Source organism: Pseudophryne corroboree, chromosome 8, assembly GCF_028390025.1.
Source record: "Pseudophryne corroboree isolate aPseCor3 chromosome 8, aPseCor3.hap2, whole genome shotgun sequence".
Classification (NCBI taxonomy): domain Eukaryota; kingdom Metazoa; phylum Chordata; class Amphibia; order Anura; family Myobatrachidae; genus Pseudophryne; species Pseudophryne corroboree.
Genome location: NC_086451.1, coordinates 304,781,226 through 304,800,712, shown reverse-complemented (window position 1 = coordinate 304,800,712; position 19,487 = coordinate 304,781,226). Strand labels below are relative to the sequence as shown.

The following is a 19,487-nucleotide window of genomic DNA, read 5'->3' as shown; positions in this document are numbered from 1 at the left end:
GAAGAAGGAGGTGAGAGAGGGACGCGGGAGCTGCAGCAGCGCAATGTAATTGTTGGAGGCGCTCCTGCAGCTGTCCTTCTCCTTCACCATAGGCTGTCCTCCACCGCTGTGATAAGGCAAGCGCATCCCAGCATTCACAGGAGGACAGCCTATGGTGAAGGAGAGGGACAGTAGCGCCTCCAACAATTACATTGCGCTGCTGCGGCTCCCGAGTCCCCCTCCAAACTCCTCCTCCTCCCCCCCTCCTTGTGGCCGCTGCGCTCCTCTCCTCGGCGAGTGGCTGTGTGCTGAGTCAGTTTGACTCATTACATGCCGCGCTGCTTTGGGCCCCTTGACAGTGGCGGGCCCCAGTGCAAGGCACAGCTTGCACTGGCGGTAGTTCCGCCACTGAGCAACACTACATACTGTAAGTACACTTGAGCAATTTTTACATAACAAAAAGATACAGTATAATATTCCACAGTGAAGTGCTGAAAGTTTGCACTAAAAGTAACATTCATCACCATATATATATATATATATATATATATATATATAGATGAAAAGCATAGATATCCTTAATCCCTGTTTATTTTGGTTAATTCATTTTTTTATTCATCTTTTTGTGATCACATCTCATGTACCCCTGTGTAAGCTTATTTATTTTAACCTGTGTCAGCTGTTTTCTTAGTAGTTTTGCAGCAGTCATGCTTGATGACTGCCTCACCTACTAGAAGCCATAAGTCAGTTAGCAGGTGGGCTCTAAACCAGTAAACATACCTTGGGCGGGATAATGCCACCCGAGTTCGTCAGCCATGCGGGATGCCGGCTGAACGCAGAGTTTTTTTTTAAATGGGAAATCAATTAAAAGGCAAAACCATGCCTTGTAAGTGATTGCCCTTTAAAAAAACGTCAGAGTTCGGCCGGCATCCTGCATGGCCGCCGAACTCGAGTGAGATTACATCAGGCCCCTCAAGTTTAATTCTGATGTGATATCAGTTACCATGTTTATAATTCTGAGTGATAGAGTAGGACTTGCAGAAAAATGGGGTCCCTTGCACAAGGGTTGCATGCAGAGTCGGTGCTACCTGCTCAGCAGAGTCTGCAAAGCATGGAGGCGCTGTGATGGAGAGGCGCTCTCCCTGCTCTGCTACTCTGCTGGTGTCTGTGTGCACTGCTGCCCTCCTCCACCCGCCTTCCTCCCACTGGAGAATGCTGCCGTGAACCTGCAGTATGCAACTGAGAAAAAAGTCTCCAGCAGCCGCAGGTGAAGTGATCTGATGCTGTGTGATCTCCTGAATACAGGTCAGATGACTCGTGCTGAGCAGTCACATGGCGGGATGGGTGAGTCCTTCTGTCTATGGTTGAGTCTATTTCCTAGGCTAAGGGACATTTGACCCACGTGACATGCAAGAGAAGGGGAGCAGCAATTTCGGCAAAGGGTCCATGCTGATGCTTACTGGAATTTGCGGGACTTGGCTTGATTACTGACCACCCTGGCAGGCTTGTATACTTTAATGATTGTCCTGATTCCGAATCTATGCACTTTTTGTGGAGTTATGTGAACTTCTTTGCTGAACGTTTTATAAAAGTTTTTTGAAGCAGTATTTTTGCATGTGCGGGCTCCTTGTTACAGACTACATTTACCTTATTATGTGCTGGCACTCCTATCTTTATCATATATGTGTGAGACCATTTTTTTCTTTATTATATTTATATATACTGTATATTTGTATATGGGATGCAGTTTATATATATATATATATATATATATATATATAGTATATACACACACACATACTGTGTATATATATATATATATATATATATAGACATAGAGACACGGGCGGCACTCGAGCAGACTTCACAGCTGTGTTAAATCACGTCAATTTATTGCCACACAACACAGCTGTGAAGTCTGCTCGAGTGCCGCCCGTGTCTCTATGTCTGCATATCTGGGATCAAGCATCTCGTATTGGGAGGGCACCGCAGCAAGTTGCTACTAACAGTGAGTGGAGTGCCGGGCATATCTATCCTTGTATGTATATATATATATATATATACACTAGGTGCTTCATCGCACCCTACGGAAGCTCTTCACACCGTCGTAAGGGACTACGCCCCCTTAACCCCTGCACGCCTTTCTAGGGTTCAATACATGTATTGTAGTGTTCACGCTAGGCAGTTTTATCAGGGCACCGCGCCCTGCCCGATTTTTTAAGGGCAAAACCCGCCCTGCCCTTTCTGCGGCGCCCTGCTAAAACTGCTGCCCGCTTCCTGCCCTCACAGCGTGTAAAGATGAGAGAACGCTTGGGGGAATCCCAGCACCTCCGTATGTGCTGGGCACACCCCCAACAGTGACGCCGCCGGCCGCCCTTGCCCCCTTTTTTTACGTCTGCGTGCTGAACCGCCCACTTTTATTACCCGTAATGACCCCACCCCATATTTTGCATGGCCACACCTCCTTTTCGCCGCGCGCGCACACGCTTGTGCCCCTCTAGGTCCGGTGCCCTGCCCTGCCCAGATTCTAGAGTGAACACTATATTATATGGAGTATTACCTGCATTCCTAGTTTTGTTAGTGGTTAAATATTGCACAATGAAAGGGCGTCCGATGGTGAAGGGGGCGTAGCCCCTTGCGACGGCGTAAACAGTGCCTGCAGGGCACAATGTACAGAATACAGCGGGTGTGGGGGGGACTGCGGATGGGGAGGGGGTCGGGAGGTGCTGCGGGTGGGGATGGGCGGGGGAGTGGGATCCGGAGGTGCTATGGGTGGGGGAGGGGCGGGGGTGCCGCGGGTGGGGGAGGGGCAGGTGCGGGGATGTTGTGGATGGGGGAGGGGGTTCAGGAGGCACTGCAGGTGGGGAAGGGGTGGGTTGAACGTTGTTGGGGGAGGGGCAGGGGCATCAGATGGGGGAGGGGGTCCGGAGGCACTGCAGGTGGTGGAGGGGTGGGGTGCCGCGGGTGGGGTAGGGGGCTAGGAGGAGCAGCAGATGGTGGAGGGGGCAGGGATGACAGAGGGGGTTGGGAGGTGGTGTGGCTGGGGGAGGGGCCGGAGAGTGGGAGCGGCGGGTGGTGGGGGAGAGGTGGGGGTGCCGCGGGTTGCGGAGGTGGAGGTGCGGGGGATGGGGTTGGGAGGTGCTGCAGGTGAAGGATAGGTGGCGGGTGGTGTAGGGGGTTTGGAAGTACCACGTGTGGTGGAGGAATGGGGAGGTGGTCCGGAGGCGCCCTGGGTGGTGGAGGGGTGGGTTTGTGGGTGCCGCAGGTGGGGTAGGGGGTCAGGAGGCACTGCGGGTGGGAGAGGGGTGGTTGCAGGGGAGACTGCGGATGGTGAGGGTGTCTGTGCTGCGGGTGGAGGGGGGCACAGATAGGGAGGGGGTTTGGATGTGCTGCAGGTGGGGGTAGGGAGTGGAGGTCACGGGTGGTGTAGGGGATCTGCCGGCGCCGCATGTGAGGGAGGGGCAGTTGCAGCGGATGGGGTCCGGAGGCGCTGCAGGTGGTGGAGGGGCAGGTGCAGGGGTGCCGCGGGTGGGGTAGGGGGTCAGGAGGCGCTGCGGGTGGGTGAGGGGCAGTTGCGGGGGATGGCCGCGGATGGGGGAGGGTGTCTATAGATGCTGTGGGTGGAGGGGGGCCTGCGGTTGGGAGGGTCTGAGGGAGGGTCAGGGGACTGGAGGCCATGGGTGGTGTAGGGGGTCTGGAGGCGCCGCGTGTGGGGGAAGGGTGGCGGAGCGGCATGTGGTGGAGGGGCAGGTGCGGTGTTTTGGTGGAAGGGTCCAAAGGCACAGCGGGTGGTGGATGGGCGGGTGCGGTGGTGCTGCGGGTGGGGTAGGGGGTGAGGAACGTGCTGTGGTTGGGGGCGATGACCGCGGATGGGGGAGGGTGTCTGTAGATGCTGTTGGTGGAGGGGGTGGCAGATGCAGGGGGGGCCTGTGGTTAGGAGGTTCTGTGGTTGAGGGAGGGGCAGGGGAGTGGGGGCCATGGGTGGTGTAGGGGGTCTGGAGGCCCACATGTGAGGGAGGGGTGGTGGAGGGGCAGGTGTGGCGGATGGTGGAAGGGACAGAAGGCACAGTGGGTGGTGGATGGGCGGGTGTGGCGGGTGGGGTAGGGGGTCAGGAGGTGCTGCTGATGGGGGAGGGGTGGTTGTGGGGGATGACCACAGATGGGGGTGTCTGTAGATGCTGTGGGTGGAGGGGGGGCTGCGGTAGAGGGTTGGGAGATGCTGCGGTTGGGGGAGGGGCAGGGGAGTGGGGACTGCGGGTGGGTTTAGGGTTCCAGAGGCACTGCGTATGGGGGAGGGTTGGGGGCAGGGCAGGTGCGGTGGATGGTGGAGGGGTGCGGAGGCACTGCGGGTACTGTACTTGCCAGAAAGGTAGTTTGAGGGTATGCAGTAACAGCTATCAGTCACACTACTAATCTCTCCCCCTATGATCCCATCTCTCAGCAGCAGCAGCAGCTCCCGCACACACATGGCATGTCTGCCTCTCTCGTACTGTCTCATTGCGGCGCTAGGCCGGGGGTTGCGGGTGTTCCTCCGCTTGGCCGCAGGCCACCCGGCCTTAGTGTCAGGGTAACTATAAGCGCTGTCGCGGACAGCCGGGAAGCACAGCAGTCTGCGGTGTCCCTGCCTCACATCTCCACCCGCCAGCCGCCCCACATGCAGTGGTCCGCACAGGCCACAGCAGGCAGCCATCGTGTCCGAAGCGGGAACACCGGATGGAGAGCAGGGGGAGGGCTGAGTCGGCAATGGGAGCGCGGTGGAGGGTTGCCTCTATCCTCGCTGTGTCAGGCTGTTGCATGGGCTACTGTGACAGGCGGCAGGGGAGAGGCACCGGCGCTCAGACGGGGAGCGGGAGTGAGACCCGGTCAGCATCAGACGGAGAGTCGCCTTCTGGGCTCACATCACCACCGCAGGACCGGAGGGACAAGGGATCTGGCTGGTCCGGACCTTGGTCGGAAGACTGGGGACATACAGTATGCGCCAAGAAGAAGCGTGGTGTGTGGCAGAGTGAAGCTGTCCTGCACCAGCGAGCCCCTGCTGATCATGCTGATGCGGGGAATCAAGCACACAGTAAGCTGGTGCCCCTGTCTGTTTGTATGGCATACCCCCTCACACACCCCTGCCTGTGCCTGATCTGCATAGATTAGCCCACATCTGTGACTCCGCCCAGCCCTGTGACTCCACCCAGCGTTAGAGACCCAGGCACAATAACCATGCATTTATTTTCTTGTATGTGCAAATGGTATACTATGTTATCCACTGTTTTTTGTTAATGATTGAACGGATCATAAGAATGTCCTTAGATTATCCACATATCCAAATATAGGGTTAGTAGTATCAATGCAATATTGCAGTAAGTTTTTTTCATAACTTTTGTTAGTGACTAGAGGTGCTATGGGTGGGGGAGGGGCGGGGGTGCCGCGGGTGGGGGAGGGGCAGGTGCGGGGATGTTGTGGATGGGGGAGGGGGTTCAGGAGGCACTGCAGGTGGGGAAGGGGTGGGTTGAACGTTGTTGGGGGAGGGGCAGGTGCATCAGATGGGGGAGGGGGTCCGGAGGCACTGCGGGTGGTGGAGGGGCGGGGTGCCGCGGGTGGGGTAGGGGCGGCTCTTCACATGCGATTTTTAGCAATAGCAGTTTTGTGTAAAACTCCTATATCAGCCTCAATAGCAATCCATAGTGAATTAGGCCCTTAGATTGAACGTTTCTGTACCACAGCTCTCCTGTAAGCCTCACAACTTTGGACAAGTAAAATTAAGATTGAAAAACCCCCAAACATTGCTGTATGGTTTTAGTTAAATTTATATTAGAAAGCGATGAGTATCTCAGTGCTTGTGATAAATAGCAGAGGTCACATCTGTAGCTGTTGTAGTTTACTGAAGGTAACATAAAATGTCAACAACATCTGCCTCAGTATGAAATAGGTCAAAAAAGGGGAAGAAAGGAGCATTCGCTGGAAATGACATGAAAGCCCTCTTAGAGCCTTGACCTAAACAAGTAGGAATTTAAGCGCAGGATCAGAGTGATACACGTTTTAGCAAGACATAATATAAATGATGCATAAGTGCACCATATGTTAGAACTCTGATTAGGACTCCCATGAACACACTGAAGTACAGTAGTTGAATTTTTGCTGCATTCCCAGATTAGAATACAGAAAAGGACAACTCGTCCCATCTGACCTTTAGTTACTTAGAGCACTGGAAAGCAAAACACTTTATTTAAACTTTTATATGCATGATTCACCTTTGCTGATAGTGTGCAGTCATTTCGGCATGCACACCAAATGTCTTTCACCCCAACATTATCCAGAACTATGAATGAGATTTAAGGACCAGACTATTGGTAAAAATTTAGTTTGCATAAAAGAATTGGTGATACAGAAATTTTCTCATACCATCTCTGCATGTCGCGGGCATGCTGGATACTGGGTACTGGCACGAGATGTGACTGCGGTACACTGAGATGGTATAAGAAATTCTCCATATCAGTATGGCATATAGGAGTGGAACCAACAGCGTCCAGTGACTGGAGAAGTGACTGTTCGTTGTTTGGTGATATGTAAATATACCATTCTTACAATACAAGCATTACCCATAGTGTGTTTGTTGCATGTGGAGTCTATATTGAGTTTTTTATGCACTATGTAGCGCCCCCTATATGTTTGCCGGTCCATGAGATGTGATCGGCTCGCTGCCATAGCCAAATTCAAAATACCGTCGGCCGGCCATGATTGGCTGCTGGTCAGCCAAATTTAAACAGACGCCACACCTGCTTGTTGACCATGCTGGGACAGTGACAGTTATCACCAACACCAGCCTCTGAAGTGCTATACAACTAATATAGGACAATAAGGGTAGGTTGCAGTCCCAACACCATAGGAATACACAACAGGATAATTTTCCAAGATACAATCAAGTACATTTTGGCATTCTAATGTTAGAAACATGAATCGAGGTCGATATAATAATCGGAGACCTTACCAATCGACCGGATACTATCGGGGACAACCAAATAGAAATAGAATACCTTCTTATCAGAATAATTACAGATCTCGTAGGTACCAAGAGGATCCTAGAGAGAGATCCACCAAGAAGAGAACGTTATGATACCATGAGATCACCCACTCCAGAGGTATTTCAACAAAGACATTTTTTAGAAGAGAAAAGGTGTATGCGTTTTCCCCTTGTACAACAAACAGAAATGCTACACACGCGTATGGACTCTCCACAAGGGCTAAAGAGTAGTTTCGCTGGAGACAACGAGGAACCAGAGGGGGCAGAAAAAAGCCCCAAAAAAAGAAGGGCACTATTCCACCAGGAGAGATCACGTCTGGGATTATTAACATCACAACGAGAGAACTATCCACAGCGGAGAAATCGTTATTAAATAAAGGTTTGATATTTGCCCCGGATATGCATATGAATAAGTTTGACTTATTCATTGACCTAAATAAATATGTACGAAATTTAACCATTCAGAGACATTTTCTTAAAAATCCATCTAACATACAAAATGTGAGTAAAGATAATAAACCGTCTCTTTCTCTTCCATCTAAATTTTATCCGGTTGAATCCAAAGGCAGCCATATAGAGATCTTTTATAAGTCAGTAAGGAATGACTTCAAGACGATTAAGGTTTCTGACAACAAATATAAGGCCAACCTTACAATAAATGACCAGATACCCAAGGCGCAAACACACTATAGCAGCCGTTTGAGGAAAAAAAGGGCCACCAAACCCTTATGACCTATAATGCAAAAAACAAATACTCAAAAATAGGCGCTGAGTGTAGTTTCATATAATAGACAATGAATACTTAAAGTCCAGAATGAACGAAAAGTCCAACTTCAACAAGAGCCTCTTGTAGAAATGTGCACGTCTTCCAATTCGCAGGTATCTCACGGTGATATGCAATGGAAAAACAAATGGAAAAACATAGTGTAATATGTCTAAAAACACCGCAATAGTCTTTTAGACAAATAGGCTTGATATTCAAGGGTGGCGTACCCCACTCACAATGAAAAGAGTATAACTCCACACATAACGGTATCTTTTTAAAGCCGAATAAATGATGTTCAAAGTCCTTGAAAAAGCCCCACCTAAGGGGAGAAACGCGTTGGAGAAGGGTGCATACAGGTAGTATCACACACATATGTGGGAGTGTAGTTGTGCATCACATCTGGCTGGTTTTGCCGTTTTCGGCCGGCGGCTCAGTACTGGCACATTGTATCTTCTACCCCTGACATTATATGTGTGGTCTCCTGTAAATCCTGTGTTTTTAACTTTTGTTTTAATAAATATATTTTATTTAAACTTCATTGATTCGTGATTGGAGCGGAACATTACAAAGAAACCGTTATAGGAGGATCCTAACTACAATCTGAGTGAGTAATGGTACGCTATTTATGCCATTGAACATCATTTATTCGGCTTTAAAAAGATACCGTTATGTGTGGAGTTATACTCTTTTCATTGTGAGTGGGGTACGCCACCCTTGAATAGAGGCTCTTGTTGAAGTTGGACTTTTCGTTCATTCTGGACTTTAAGTATTCATTGTCTATTATATGAAACTACACTCAGCGCCTATTTTTGAGTATTTGTTTTTTGCATTATAAGGCCAACCTTAACCCGCAAGAGAAGAAAGCTAAAACACTTAAGGGTGACAAGGATTTGGTAATAAAAAGTGCTGATAAAGGAGGAGCAGTGGTTTTACAAACCAAAAAGGCTTATGTAGATGAGGCCACCAAAATTCTGTATAATAACATCACATATGTCGAATTACCAGACAATCCTACTAAGGTCTATCAAGATGATTTGTCGTTGCTTCTATCAGAAGCTCTGAAGAATGAGGTCATTTGTAAAGAAGAATTTGACTTTCTTTATATTAAGTTTCCAACGGTTCCTACCTTTTACCATATCCCGAAAGTACATAAGAGCATGACAGCACCTCCGGGAAGGCCGATCATTGCGGGGATCAATTCATTATCCTCTAATCTCTCTCACTACTTGGATCTCAAGTTGCAACCCTATGTGCTACAATTGAGATCTTACCTGAAAGATTCCACCAGTGTCTTTCATAAATTAAGCACTGTCATATGGACGGAAGACATGCGTTGGCTAACAATTGATGTACAATCTTTGTATTCTACCATCCCTCACAAAAAAGGATTAGATGCAATAAGAAAAATCCTTTCAGATGATTTAAATATGACTACAAAGGTTAGGACATTTTTGTTAGATAGCATCAACTTTATCCTTGGTCATAATTTCTTTGAATACAGTCAGAAGTATTATCTGCAATTACAAGGAACAGCTATGGGGAGCAAATTCGCCCCGGCTTACGCTAACCTTTATATGGGTTTGTGGGAGGAGACCTTTATCTATCAGTCCAAATACAAGGAAAATATACTCTTTTACCAGAGATATATAGACGATCTCCTTTTTATTTGGCGTTGTGATACTTCCAGTATTAATGAATTTGTTTCATTTATTCATGAAAATGATTTCAATTTTAAGTTCACTTTTCAAACAAATACCACCAGCATTGACTATTTGGATTTGATACTAACTGGACATTCAGGTAGCGTGATTCAAACTAAAACATACTTTAAAGATGTGGACGCCAACAGTTATATTCCACAAACCAGCTGTCATTTATCCAGATGGAAACAAAGTGTACCATATGCCCAATACCTGAGGATCAGACGCAATTGTAGCACCCTAGAAGATTTTTGGGAACAGTCTTCCGTCTTGACCACGAGATTTCTGGAACGGGGATATAAGAAGGACCTTCTAGATATGGCTATGAATAGGGCAGCCTTACAAGAAAGACAAACCATGTTAGAACCAAAGGCTAAACCCAAGGTCAATAGGACCATGACCTCTCGGCCTTTTATTACCCAATATAATTGTGAGAATTACAGCATAAGAAAAATAATGGAGAAGCACTGGGACATTTTGAAAAAAGATCCTATCTTAGGCCCAGAGTTACCTGTCAGACCAGAATTCATATTCTGCAGGGCAACAAACCTTAAAAGTATAGTGGCACCCAGTAGAGTAGGAGAAGAAACTTTAATGAAACCTAATAGTGGTTCCTTTATCCCGCCTAAGGGTTGTTTCCCTTGCTCTAAGTGTATTTGTTGCCACTATATGGAAAGAAAACCATTCAGTTGCAAAACAGATACGGGGAAAACCTATAAGGTTAGCCATTTAGTGAACTGCAACACTGAATACGTCATTTACAGAATCACCTGTAGTTGCGGGTTTGTCTTATATTGGAAAGACTAAAAGACAATTAAAAATCAGAGTCCAAGAGCACATGAGAAACATCAAGAATAAAGTCCTCACACACAATTTACCCCGACATTTTAAGGAAAAGCATGAGTCTAGGGTAGATAAAAATAATTTTTCATTTACTGTTTTAGAACATATCCCGTTAGATCCTAAGGGGAGAAGTAGAGATCTTGCTCTTTCCAAAAAAGAAACTTTTTGGATTTATACATTAGATACCCTAACCCCTAATGGTCACAATGAAGGGTGTGACATAGTGTCATTTTTATGAAAACTCTTATGCTCAGGACATGTTTGAAGATCATGTAGTAACAGTATTGTAATATATGATCTTCATTGTAAGTGTGGAAACATTCGTATGTTCACCCAGCCGATCCTTTTTTACTCTATTCTTTTTTTTTTTTTTTTTTATTCCCGAGTACTATATGGTCTATTTTTTCACATTTATATCTTTGTATGATATTAGAGAGCATACCCACACGGGTTTCATTTAATAGTGGAGTTTGCCACTTATTGTTAATTAAAATGTACTTAGTAGAATTGTCACTAATACCATGGTTTATTAGCTTAGGATTATTAGTTTAGGATATTTTTAACAATATATGACCAGCCATGCTTATTAAAATATAGTTAGTGGCTATTGTCACTAATGTCATGGTTAATTAGCTTAAGATAATTAGTTTAGGATATCTTTAACACCCATTTTCACTTATATGTGACCAACCATGCTAATACATATAATATGTGTGCTAGTTGGATTGGTCATAAGTTATACACTTTAACATTCAAATCACTTTAGATAATAAATAAATAAAATATAAAAAATTATAATTTTTTAGGTATACCATGAATTAGGTTTCCCCTACACCTTTATATATATATATATATATATATATATATGTATATATATATATATATGTATATATATATATATATATGTATATATATATATATATATATATATATATTCTATTCTTAGCAGTGGAGTTTGCCACCACTGTAAACAAAATGTTGTTATTAGCCATAGTTACTAATATTTTGGTGAATTAGCTTAGGAGTATTAGCATAAGACTTTTTCACTTATATATGACCAGCCATGCCAATCAAAATGCAGTTGGTAATAATTGACACTGATATTATGGATTAATTAGCTCAGGATAATTAGTTTAGGATGTCAACACAATTTTTCACCTATATGTGATTAGCCTATGCTAATACATATAATGTGTGTGCTAATAAGTTCTGTCATGTTATATATTATTATTATTATTATTCCTGCCATTAATAAACACTTATAGTTCATCTTTTCATTAATATTTATTAGACACTCCCTACACCTTTAATATATATCACCTAATTGTTCCCACTAGGGATAAGTGGAATGCATTCTAAACCTAATTGCTTCCACTTAAGCTCATATATACCTTTCGTCATAAGTTTTATTTTAATTTATTTTTTATATAGGCTGGGAATGCATGCACATTTTATTAGACCCTTATATACTAATGGTCTTATACCATTTTTGTGACTTTTAGTTTAGTTTAGTTTTTCTTTTAATACTCACAGGATATGAGGTAGTTGAGGCAATTGAATTTGTGGTATTTAAACCCCTAGATCAGCACAGTGCTTTCACTGCTGACTAGGAGAAGCCACTCTTCCTGCTGAGTAAGTTACATTGTAATTATTTTTGTTACTTTCAAGGCTGGGCTGACTCACGGATGTTTCCTTACACCTAGGAATGTTTCTGTAACTTTGTATCCATTTGAATGTTTAATGAATCTTTAAACCTGCTTTAGTAGCAGAAGGACTTCAGTAAAACCTATGTTAAAAGCCATTACCAATGTTTTTTTGACACTGGAGCTGATTAAGCACTGTTGGTGCTAATTATATCAGGTACCATTTGAATTTGATATTTATAATAGAGATTAATTCCATCTTTATGATAAATGACATTATGTTGGTAATGAATTATTCTAACACTATTATACTACTATATTGATCCTTTATACCACTGATATTGGTAATTAACTCTGAGAACACCATTATACTACCATATTGGTCCTTTATACCACCTAAGGAATTAGGTAAAATTAATTAGGCATTTATAACATCTGTTAAAACATCCTTATACCACCTAAGGAATTAGGTAAAATTAATTAGGCATTTATAACATCTGTTGAAAATTATTGTATATACTAAATTGATCCTTTTCTATTGATTGGAACATATTTATAAGATCAATATGTCATATATCATTTTTCATAGGCATTATCTGCATAAATGACATTGTGGCTTTCAGCGCTATAGTGTTGTTGTTTGCCTCACTGAGTTGGTATGTATTAAATCCCTCATTGGTCAAATGAATTTTCATCACATTTATCTATAGATTACACTATTATAATGTTTCCATTATAGGCACATTCATTTTAGCTGTGAATTCAGCGCACTTTTCATTACATCCATCACTGCAAGCGTTTTTATTGGTATGTACAAATTTGTTTCTGGGTTGTTTTGTACTTTTACATCTATGTACGTTCATGCTCCACCCCCTCCATCTTGAATTTCCCCATTAAGATCTGTTTATATTTAATATAGTGTCATGTATACCAGTTCATAGTCTATGTATGGATTATAATAGACTACATTGAATAATATAATATAATAATTAATTGCTAATGTTTAAACATATTCAACGGACTCATATCCCCTTTACCTCATCATTTTATTTCTGAAATGTTTTAACAAAATATACCCAATGGGGTTCAGTAATATTATATATTATTATATATATATCTTACGATTTTTTCAGATTGTTTTTGAGGGATAAATTCGATCATATATCGGTCATCCATTCTTTTATGTTCTTCCGACCTTGTTGGTATGTATATGCATGTATATGTTTGTATGTATTGATGTTTTATCATTTTTTTGACCACTATGGCTAGATCTGGTTATTATATACATTGTTATATCTTCATTTATTATATAGATAATGAGCCCCTGATGAAGTCCAGTTGGACGAAATGTGTTGGGTTTTGGTTCGGATATGAGAGCATCGGATATGTATTGATTGAGAGCATCTTTGGATTAACAAACTGTCCGCATTATATTGTTTTATATCTGATGTCTGTATTTTAAATATGTCAGCCATATGTTATTCAATGTGATTCACTGTCTAACACTTTTATACAAATAAATTGGAGTTTTTTAAGTGAACTGTGGTCAAATCCTGGAAGATAATACCTTGATTAAGCTCCCTTAAGACACCGCCTTTTCTTTTATCTGCACTTTTGTACTCCATCTAACAGGGAGTACGCCTTGAGGTTGAGCTCCATACTTAGCACTTTTATTAGGTCTACCCCAGTTTCTATAATAAATATATATATATATATATATATAATCTCTCAAACCAACTCAGCCGGCACTCACAAATTAAAGGTTAAATGCTCCGGTGTCCATTTCAAAAGAAATCCATACTGCTCCAATAAGAACGGCACTCGGAGACTGTCAGATTATGCAAATTGTATTTAGATCAAGTCAGATCAAACGTTTTCGGGGACACAGCCCCTTCCTCAGGACCACAGACAATCATTAAAAATAAATAAATAAATAATTGAGTAACCCTTCAATGCTGATATAACATGTATTTTGTTCTTGGAGAGATATAACATTGGGCATTAATAGCCCCAATGAAACTGTCCTTACTAGGTTTACTAATATCACCATCTACATGTTTATATAAAACATTAGTAAGTACCAATTTATCTGATAAATCAGGAAATTACCAATATTGTCCAATATTCGATGGTTGGAGATAACATAAAACAATAATAATAATAATAATAATATAAAGTTTTCATCAGGTAATATTGTAGACAAATGAACCGACTGATGCTGGTTTACAGTAGTTTCTTAAACCTCAATTTCATTCATTTGCTTCTGCTTTATAAACGCACCGAACAAGGCAACAGGTACTGAAAGATTACAACTTTACTTTGGGACTTTGCCAACAAATGTCAGAGGAATCAGTAAAAACACAGAGGCATAAAATAAAATATAGTCATTATAGTCCAGAATATTACAGGGCAGCTATTGCAATTATTTCATGTTCTAACTTCTTAAGGGATGGAGCTATACTGTAGTTATTGTGTACAAAACACTTTGTAAATGTATGGCTCGGAACTTCATTTTCAGTATGTTAGATCGATAGCAGCAATGGAATAATAAATAACCACATTAGAGAACTGTGTCCTCTCTGTCTGTGATGAAACTGTATGTGGGTGTAAGCGTTATATTTGACTTGAATGGAAATGGACAATTTATCCAGATGTGTAAAAGGAACAATCACAATGCAGGCTAACAGCAATGACAGCACCGTGCCTTTACTTAGCACATCACGCTGGGCACAGAGTGGAGGGAGGATAACCTTTGTAAGCATTAACGTTCCCCTGTTGGAAAGTGAAGCAGGAAGAACATAAATAACATCTATTAGACTTACGCTTCCCTAAGGCAACAGGCTGCTGAAAGTACAGGGTCGCAGTATGAAAGCCACACATACTGATTAGTAGCTCAGTGGCTAAGTGAGAAAGAATGAGACATTTGCCTTACAGGCTGCTTCAGTGGCCACCTAGATGGGATATTGTCTTTATTCCAACAGCTTCAAAAACATTAGGCTCCAAACACCATATCAAGGTTTTTGGGGTTGGTATGTATAGGGTTAAAACAATGGAAATTAAAAAAATATTGTAACCCCTTTCAAAAAGAAAAACAATGATTTCTATTTACAGGTATTTTTACTTTATGTGACTATATAAGTTATTTAGAATCATGAACAAAAGACCCAGGACTCTTCCATCATGTGTCTTCTCTATGTTCTGGTTCCACAGTGTAGTCTGCTTCCAACATAAAAGCTTCCATCAGATTCATTTTACATGGATCCATTAGAGCTACTGTAGCATGCAGGGCAGTAGAGAGCCTGTCTGGGCCCAGCTACTTCAGGGTGTGGCCTAATCACAGGAGGCGTGGCATGTACCTTCTAGAAAAAAAAATACAGAAAAAAGAGGTACTTACCAGGTAAATCCTTTCACTGGAGTACTCTTGGGATATGGACGGTGTGATAGCAGGGATAGGCACATTTAAATATTTAAATGTGTAAACCTCCTTCCCCTCCATACGTCCCAGATGCCTCTGATTTTTTACTGAGCTGAACCGGAGCGAAAGAGAGGATGAACAATGGAGAATTACATATAACATTATAACATAACGGACAACTAGAAGTTGACACGACAAGTTGACTGTATCAAACCTGTAAAAGTGAACAAACGTGTGCACTGATGACCATGTCGCTGCACGGCAAAGTTGTGTTGTAGAAGCTCCACGACCCGCTGGCCATGATGTTCCCACAGAACGCGTGGAATGCAGAAACGGATGCAGGCAGGTTGTAAACTAGTGATGAGCGGATTCGGTTTTACTCGGTTTTACTCGGTTTTACTCGGTTCTCAAAACGGCATCTTATTGGCTCACGGATGTCACGTGTTTTGGATAGCCAATAAGATGCCGTTTTGAGAACCGAGTAAAACCGAGTAAAACCGAGTAAAACCGAACCTCGCTCATCACTATTGTAAACTAGTATGAAAGGAAGCCTGACGAATGGTCAGCTTAATCCATTCAGCCAAGGTCTGCTTAGAAGCTGGCCAACCTATCTTGACTGCATTATAGAGAACAAACAATGTATCTGTTTTATGTACTGTTGATGTTCGGGCTACAAAAATGCGAAGTGTGCGTACCACATCCAAAGTAGCTGGAGTTCCTGAACCTACTGAAAAAACAAGAACTACGATTGGTTGATTGATGTGAAAAGAAGATACTACCGTTGGTAGAAAAGCGGAATTCATCTGAAGTTCCGCTGTGTTATCATGAAACATCAGACACGGTGGCTTGCATGACAAGGCACCCAATTCTGAAACACACCTTGCCGAAGCTAAGGCTAGGAGAAGCATTGTTTTCCAAGTTAGAAACTTAACATTCACTTGTTGTAAGGGTTCAAAAATTGAAGTGTGCAAAAACATGCAAAACTAGATTCAAGTCAACAGCCACCCCGTCAAACGCAGCTGCGCTAAATTGGGGTAAATGAACGGACCCTTCTGTAGTAGGTCTGGATGTAGCGGAAGCAGCCAGGGATCGTCTGCGAGTAGACCGAGGAGATATGAGAAGCACACTCTCTGAGGCCAATGAGGTGCCAGTAGTATGACGGTCGTGGTTCCTCTTTTGATCCACTTTAGCAACCAAGGAAGCAGCGGAAACGGTGGAAGCAGATACACATGGCTGTACGGCCACGCTCTTGTGAGAGCATCCACTGCCACTGTCTTTGGATCTCTTGTTCTGGACACATACTGGGGAGTTTGATGACTTTGGTGAGATGCCATTAGATCCACCTATGGGTAACCCCACCACTGGACCAACATCTGGAACACCTCTGGATGTAAAGCCCATTCTCCTGGATGAAAATCCTGATGGCTAAGATAATCTGCTTCTCAGTTGTCCACTCCTGGAATGAACACTTGGTGATGCTTAGCCCAATTCAAGATTTGAGCAACTTCTCGCATTGCCATGCGACTTCGAGTCCCTCCTTGTTTGTTGATTAACGTGACTGCCGTCGCGTTGTCTGGCTGAACTTGAACAGTCTGAGACTGGAAGATGTGAACTGCCTGTTGCAGAGCGTTGTAAATTGCCCTGAGTTTCAGGACATTTATTGACAGTAATATTTCTCGGTCTGACCACAGACCCTGAAGCTGACGATGTGGGACCACTGCTCCCCAACCTCTGAGACTTGCGTTCGTTGTCAGAATTATCCAATGCCAGACTCCGAACTGTTTTTCTGTGATGAGATGCTGTACTTGGAGCCACCAGAGTAGTGATATTTATAGATGAGAGCCTACTGTGCTAGAAGATCTAGCTGAAAAGGACATGAGTGAAATCTGCTGACTGGAGTGCCTTGAAAGACGTCACCATATTTCCTAACAGTTGAATGCACAAGTTCACCAAGACTGTCCGTGGATCGAGCACAAACTGCACCAAATGACAAATACTTTGTGCTTTCTGTTCTGGCAGGTAAATTCGTTGATCCACCTAATCCAGAATCATTCCTAGGAACTGAATTCTTTGACACAGAACCAGGCTTGATTTCTTGAAGTTGACAATCCAACCGTGCTGAACAAGAACATTGTACATCAGTAAGGCATTTTGAAGGAGTATTTGTTGAGACGAAGCCTTGATGAGTAGGTCGTCTAAGTACAGAACTATTATCACTCCCAGGGATCTGAGATGAGCTATTAACACAGACATCACCATTGTGAATACCCGAGGCTCTGATGAGAGGGCAAACGGTAGTGCTTGAAATTGATAATGGTTTTGTTGTACTGCAAAATTTAAGTATGCCTGATGTGGTGGCCAAATTAAAATGCGTAAGTACGCATCCTTGAGATCCAGAGAAATTATGAGTCTTGCGGTTCTAAACCCGGAATCACTGACTGCAGAGATTCCATCTTGGATCTGTAGGAAGTGTCGTACTGATTGAGCCCCTTCAGGTTCAATATCAGTCTGACCGAGCCGTCCAGCCTTGGTACTACAAAAAGACTGGAATAATAACCTTGACCCTTTTGGTGTACTGGAACTTGAATCAAAACTACTGAATCTACAAGAGATTGAATCGCAGTCTGCAGAACTGCCTTTTCGTCTCCTGACACAGGCAGGACTGTCTTGAAAAACTGCATTGGTGGTAGACAATGGAACTGTATTTTGTAACTGTTGAACAGTAAATTGCGGATCCACCACTCTGTGGATGTGTGAAACATCTAAAGTCGTGCTCCCACAACTGAGGATCCAAGATGGGCTGGAAGCCCGACATGCCAATGGCTTGTCAGCGGCTTTTGTGTCCTGACGATGGTTAGTGGTTTCTTGAAAACCATGGGGGTCATTCCAAGTTCGCTTTTTGCCAATTTTCACAACGGAGCGATTAAGGCAAAAATGCGCATGGTACGCAGTGCGCATGCGCTAAGTAATTTAGCACAAAACTTAGTAGATTTACTCACGTCCGAACGAAGAATTTTCATCTTGAAGTGATCGGAGTGTGATTGACAGGAAGTGGGTGTTTCTGGGCGCAAACTGTCCATTTTCTGGGAGTGTGCGGAAAAACGTACGCGTGCCAGGATAAAACGCAGGAGTGGCTGGAGAAATGGGGGAGTGGCTGGCCGAATGCAGGGCGTGTTTGTGACGTCAAACCAGGAACGAAATGGGCTGAGCTGATCGCAGTGTAGGAGTAAGTCAGAAACTGCTAAGAATTATTTATTCGCAATTCTGTTAAGCAAAGATACACTCCCAGGGGGCGGCGGCCTAGCATGTGCAATGCTGATAAAAGCAGCTAGTGAGCAAACAACTCGTAATGACCCCCCCATGTCTCTACCACGTCTACCCTGTATGATTGTTCCTGTAGCACGACCTCGAAAGGACTGAGGTCTAAAAGATTTGAACCCTGGTCCAACGTATTTCCACTTAGGAACTGGTATGGGCAATGGCAGGAAAACAGATTTCTATTTGTCCAATTCAGGGCCAAATAACATATCTTTAGTATAAGGCACCGCCTCTTTCCCTCGTTTCAACTCCACCTCGGTCTGCCAAGAACGCAACCACAGCATCCAACGGGCCGCAATTAGTGATGCAGAAAGTCGAGAACAAACTTGTCCGACAGCCATAGAAGCCATATATAAATTTGCAGCCAATTCACCAATGTGATCGGTAAGAAGTATAAGCTGGCCTGAAGAAAAACCCTGTTGTAGGCCCAACCTGAGCTGTTTCGCCCATGCAACTACAGCCTTGTTAACCCAAACTCCAACTGAAACAGGTGTAAGCGACACCTGTTGCTGTATACATGGACTGTAGCATGGCCTCCAGCTTATCCTCCGAGGGGTTTTTAAGCATTGCTGCAGCTGGGACTGGAATAGTTAATTTTATTTTATTTTTTTCGAAAGTTTGAAACTGAAGACTTAGACTTAGTTGTCATAGTCTGTGGGAAAGTATATTTAGACAGAAAACACTTTGTCACAGAAAAGTGTTTAACTGGAATTAGCCATGCTTCCGTTAACTGCTTATTAAGAGAATTTGAATAAGAAAAAAAAAAGTCACCCTTTGTCTGCTAGGAGAAAAACATAATATGTTTCAGTGC

The 19,487-nt window shown here is 43.5% G+C and overlaps 1 protein-coding gene and 1 long non-coding RNA gene across 3 annotated transcripts in view; one reads left to right on the top strand and one right to left on the bottom strand.

The window, feature by feature from the left end:
• The window catches only part of IL1RAPL2 (interleukin 1 receptor accessory protein like 2), a 1,679,520-nt gene that overhangs the window by 72,338 nt on the left and 1,587,695 nt on the right, over positions 1–19,487 (bottom strand). The gene's annotated exons all lie outside the window — the stretch shown is intronic.
• LOC134949026 (uncharacterized) lies at positions 11,907–13,625 on the top strand. The gene is made up of 5 exons (XR_010183083.1): positions 11,907–11,932; positions 12,533–12,599; positions 12,683–12,750; positions 13,077–13,145; positions 13,257–13,625. It is a non-coding gene; the product is annotated as an uncharacterized LOC134949026 (long non-coding RNA).